Below are 6,067 nucleotides of genomic sequence, written 5' to 3' on the forward strand. Positions count from 1 at the left end.
AGTTAAAAGTTAACCTTGGTTAAAACGATGAATCTCGAATGCATGCCACGTCTTATACAACCCTATTAACTTTTCACATGCAATATAAGATGAGGTAATAGAAGCCATGAAATATAACATGAGGTAATAGAAGCCATGAAGACACAACTAAGGACCCTATAGCAAGCCTTAACCAAGAGACCATGAAGACACAACTAGCTTTATGTTATTGTGGGCAAATGCCACATCACACGTGAGTTGTGAATGCTAGACAGCTCTTCGCTCCGCTCTCTCTCCTCGACAATATGACAATTCTTCCATACTATTGCAAATAGATGACACTCGTGAAGTCGGTTCTAGCCATGTTTCATATGTATTATGTCCTTGCTAACATTTTGCATCTAGTTGTCACAGATTCAAATTCATGGCACAGTTGGCCGTCGGCACAAATCCAACCCTCCTTCCACATTTGTAAGTATCAAATCCAAACTTGCAATTTTGACCAATGATGGCAACTTAGGTTACATTTGCAATAAGTTTTTACATTTACAATATAATCGTACTGGGTAAACTGGTAGGTTATAGAGGAACTATTACAACACTTCTATTCTTCGACTAATTGAACCTCTTTGTGAGTGTCACCCCCTAATGACATCCATTACTTTGGAATTTTCATGCCCTTTAACAAATTTGGATATCATCTTTGTCTCTGACTCTGTACTATTACCAATACTGGTGGCTTCCAACGTTCTGGATCACAATCCTTATATCTTAAATTTGTACATTAGGAACATTACCCTTTACTATTGGGGCCCAATATTGGACTGAAGCTTTGTCTTGTTCAACATCAAAAAGTGCATAGCCTAACCAAACTGAATAGATCTTCTCATGTGGCCGCACTAGCACAAATTGGTCTTTATGTACATCTTTCCTTGTGAGGCTTGAAAGCAACTTTTGGTCACCCTTTGGTTGATCCATAGTAGTGTTCAACATCATCATCTTCCAATTTTGCATATGTGGATCTTCCACATCATCAAATTTTTTGCATGTTTGGATCGCCCACAACATCATCCAGCCCTTCTTCTTGTAGTAGAAGCATTCTCCCTGAAACTTCTTCTTGCCGCCCTTCTTCTTTTTGTCACCACTAGTAGAGGACTCACCTTTGCTGGAGGAACCACCTTTGCCTTTTGTAGTGGCAGAGAACGCAGCATCCCCATTGCTACCTCCATCTCGAGCTTTAAACCTCAATTCCTCCTCCATAAGTAAAGGACATAACTCCTCAAATGACAATGGTTGGGGTCTCACTTGAGTGTTAAGCACTGTTACTAGTCCATCAAACCTTAGTGGACATATCCGGAGACATCGCCGAGCTAGCTCTTTGCTAGTCTTTTGTATCCGAGCACCAGCCATCTGGTCACATATACTTTTGATTTGGGTTATGAATGCCTCCACTGTCTCTCCTTCATTAAACTTCTCAACTGCGAGCTGATTCTCCAAGTTTTGGATCCTTGTCTGATTCCGCGCCTCATACTGACTCTTCAATTTGTTCTAGGCCACAGTTGCCTTAGATGTATGATGAATCAAGGTCAAAACACTATCAATAGTACTTGTAACCAGGGCACATAGAGCATCTACATTCCTACGTTTTCAAGCTCATAGAAGATTGGCATTAGGAGGTATCGTACTCCTCGGATTTGCTGGGTTGGGGGTTCCTTATGGTTCTAGGTCAGTCCCTAATACTGTCTCCAGAAGCTCATATGAATCTAGAATAGCTGTAATTTTAAACTTCCACCGAGTGTAGTTCGTACCATCTAGCTTGCCTTTAGTGAAGGCTGGTGGGCGAATCCTCAACATCTCGATTGTTGGTGCAGCAACAACTTCTGAACTTGAGCCGCTTCCTATTGCCATCACTCCATATGCTGTTGAAGCCCTCACCTCTATTCTATTCATCGATCCTTAGAGCTATCTGGGGCTATCTAGGCTCTAATACCATGTTAAATTACACGGCACAGCGGAACAGAAACTAAACAAAGAATAGAGAGTACACAGCAAACTAGGGATGAACAAAATTTTCCTTCAATACTGATTTAGTACAAATGATGGCTCCGTCCACTCGTGTGCTCCCATAGTGGAGCTTAGATGGTGATCTAGACAGATACTAGGTGAAGAGCTACTAGCTGGAAGATCTCTGCTGGAAGATCTGATCTGGTACAATGGACTAGGGAGGTCGCCTCTTTATAGCTATGAGGGCAGTAGTCGGATCAACGTAGTTGGTGGAACCGATCACCTAACCTAGTCGGTAAAGTCGACCAATCAACTTAGTTAGTGGAACCGACTAGTCGTCCATGGAATATTTATGGAATATTCCCTATACCATCGCCTCGAGGGCTCTCATCCCCGAACCCCCACCAGGGGGCCGCTACCCCCCCTGGAACCCCCAGGCCCCAGCAAGAATAAGGGGCTCGGACCACACAATCACCTTTCTACCATCAACAGTCTCATTGATAGACCTCATCTGACATGCAAGTCAGGATCCATCTAGTGTCCCGGGCTCAGACATGGCTTCTCCTCATATGGGGGCCTTACAACTTGAGCACCTTGGATCACTGGTGGTTACCAGGAGGGTGGGGCATTGAGCATATCTAACATGGATGGCTCATTCATTTCTTTGATTTGGCCCTTTTTTGTGAACGGATCGTAGTTAGCTACTTGTTTAAGCATAAACACCAGAATGTTAGAGATTATCTCTGCAATAGCATGTACATACTACCATTGTCCGAGATTGAGGACTATCTTGTCCAGCTTTGCTTCATGCTTGTGCAAAGGTATAATGGGTCTTGATGAAGAGGAAGAGGAGAAAGGTACAAGGAGTCTTGATGAACGCGATGTGCCAGAGTTTTTTCTCTTCCAAATATTTTTCCAGAATTCACCCCAAGATGAACACGAGGTGATGCATGAATTTCCTACATCGAAAAGTTGTCTCGGGACAGATAGTTTTTCCAAAAGTTTCTTTAAAGATTGAAATATGGACTGTAAATTTTTTAACATGCAATGAGAAGATGGAATGAGCCCTTCAAGAATTTTGAAAATTTTATTCAAGGAGAAGACTAATGACACTATGCCAACTACAATAGAGGATGGAGTGAAGCCAGTTAGTGACAGTGCAGGCCAACAAAAGGAGCCTCAAAAGTATGCACATGTCAATGTGAAGAATGGATTTTATGAAGCAAGGAGGCTCCCTAAGGTGGACCCTAAGGCTGAGAATAGGGCCACAGATATGGTGCTTGCTACAAATGACTCGGGTTCATTTGAAGTTGATGCCAAGTCAAGTTGCGATAAGCATTCTGTTTTAAGTTCTCTGAGGTTTTCAATGCAAAAAACAGTAGAAATGATCGCTAATGTGGCTAGTGCGTTCTTTAGTGTAAGCTCTCTACCAATAAAATGAGTCTAGTTTAGTGATACTATGCTTCATTTTCTCAATATGTCATTGATTAGTGTCTCTCTAATTGTTCCAAACGTGTATAATTTCTTGAATTCATTAAGTAACATGGTGATACAAAAACCAAATCTGATAGTAGATTTTGTTGTTTTTGTTTGGTCCCCATGGTATTGAAGGGTTGTGACTAACTTCTTATGAGGTTATTAATGTTGAAAAAGGCAGCGCATTCCTATGAACCGTGTTAGGGGACATGAGGCCTGGCTGGGAAATTTTGGGTTGGTATTATTATGCCCTTATCTGGGGCAAGCACCAGGGTTGGAGAGAGATCCTCATTAGGAAAAAAGGGAACTCATTTTGGGGCCTTTTGGCCAAAATGAAAAATACCTCTCCACCAATCATAAGAGGGCCAATGTAACATTGAGAAAATAGAGAAAATACAAAATAGTTCCACATAATAAGAGAGAGACAAAACTTTACGAATCTGTACAACTGTATAAACCTGACAAGGAGTCATTTTCAAAAAAGATCATGTACTCAAATATGATTCCCTCCTAAACAAGTTTTCCCGCTTGTACGAATCAAAGATTCAAATGTGCTTTCTTGAGTCTAGGATTGGGCCTATTTCCCCCCCTAGTTCTTCTTCTTGCACTTTCCATCCATGGCAATAGGCACCCCAAAGTTTCTTTCTTTCCTTAATGGGATTTGTTGCTTGCATTCCTACTTTTCCTCCTAGTTCTCTTGCTTCCATTTCACCCATTTTCAAGTTTGGTTCTCTTTCAAGAATCATCCATGGCAACAGGCAACCCAGAGCATCCCAATGCAAAGTGGTGTGTAACTTAGAATGCAAAAGACCAAGACATAGAGGTGAGTTGTTTCTCGGCGACCTACAACATCCATATCATTTATAGAGTTTGCCAATAGGGTGAATACAGATGGTCACTCGCAAAATATGGTTGTGTTGAAAGGAAGTTGGGTGCTAATGTAGCCAACGAGGAGGAAAAAAACACAGTTGAATAATATATTTTAGGCCTCTTGGAAAGGCAAGGTCAAAGATTTTAGAACAATAGATGGTAAGAAAGGTATTAAGGAAATACTAGTCGAGCATGTATATATGCACAATGAACTTGTGCTACGTGATTATCCATATTTTCTTGTAGGGCACAGGCCCAATTGTGAGTTTTTAAACTTTTTAGTTTCAGAATGGTAGTTTCGAACATTCCTATTTTTTGTGTAAACTAAAACACATTTTGGTTTTCATATCTATATCCATTGTCATATGAAGAATGGCAGCCGGTGGCGGTGGAGTGCATTTTGGGATTATTGGTTCTCTTGCATGGAGCAAGTTGAGAAAACAAGATCTTCTGCCATGGAATACAATAGATTGGCCAGTGCCCCCTAGTAGTGTGACAAAGACATACATGGCTAAGCTATTTGCAGAAGATCAATGATCTTTACATCTAGGCATTGCTACAAGAATTGTAAAAATCAATGTATGCATGTCAATCACTATTTTTGTTGACCTGTTTAATAAGTATCCAGTCAAGGTGTGCAAAACAATGCTCACTTAGAAAGCAACTATAAATGAAGAGAACCTTGAGCTCTTGGATGATGGTTGGGATAAATCAATATCGAACAAGTTCTACTATGAGGTGGTGCCAAGTACGGTTACCCCATTAAGTATATGATTGCAAGCCATAATTTTATATTTTCTTTTTACTACAAATGCAGTAGGTTCATTGTGGATAAATTAGTTCCAATAGACCAAGAAGTTAACTTGTTTGGCCTTGAAAATAAAGTATCGGAGATCAAGGTCTATTAAGATGGAATATTGGTAAGTGTAATCGCAATAGGACAATGTTGTACGCTAGCCTAATTGCGTCATGACATTTGTGTGGAGACAGAGGACAGTATTTTGAAAGAATTCACATTCATTATCAACAACAAAAAGGTGCATAGAATGTTTACAAATCGGTTCTTTATTATCTTCATTTGTTATATTTACATGATTCATTCATTGTCTTCACTTGTTACTAACAAAACATTACAACATCTATTGCGTAGGGGGGAGAGGACCATTCAATGCAAAAATATCGCTGGAGTGACTATTTATATTACTTCTCAATAACAATGTATAAGATTTCTCATGATTTTTGTATATGTACAGTACTTTTCAACGATTTAGTGACCAACAGCCACACTGATCTTAGTGATTGTGTACATATGTAGATATCTACCATGGTCCAACTCATATAGAAGGCTCATTCTCATTCACAATCTGCTGCTTTTCTGGAACTCATAGAGAAGGCTCATCCTCATTCACAGTCTGCTGCTTTTCTGGAACTTATTCTAAATGCAATTTCTATTTCTAGCGGCGGTGTATACTTTCAGCTTCTGCACTCCTCAAGAGGACTCTAATGTAGCTACAGCATGTGATGCACTTGCACGATCCTCTATCTTCTCCTCGTGTACCAGGTCCTCCTGTACCATTTTCTCCTCTAACATCTGGTCAAACATCTCATCATCATCTCTTCTTGAGCTATTGGAGAAGCATATGCATTCATCTATTATGCATGTACGCTTTCATTTGCATGTTGTTTTTTTAGTTGTGGGTCATAGCTATGTATCCACCATGAGGTGGACACATCTAGC

This window comes from Dipteris shenzhenensis, chromosome 32 (genome assembly GCF_047967505.1).
Source record: "Dipteris shenzhenensis isolate YYH24624 ecotype China chromosome 32, Dip_SZ_1.0, whole genome shotgun sequence".
Classification (NCBI taxonomy): domain Eukaryota; kingdom Viridiplantae; phylum Streptophyta; class Polypodiopsida; order Gleicheniales; family Dipteridaceae; genus Dipteris; species Dipteris shenzhenensis.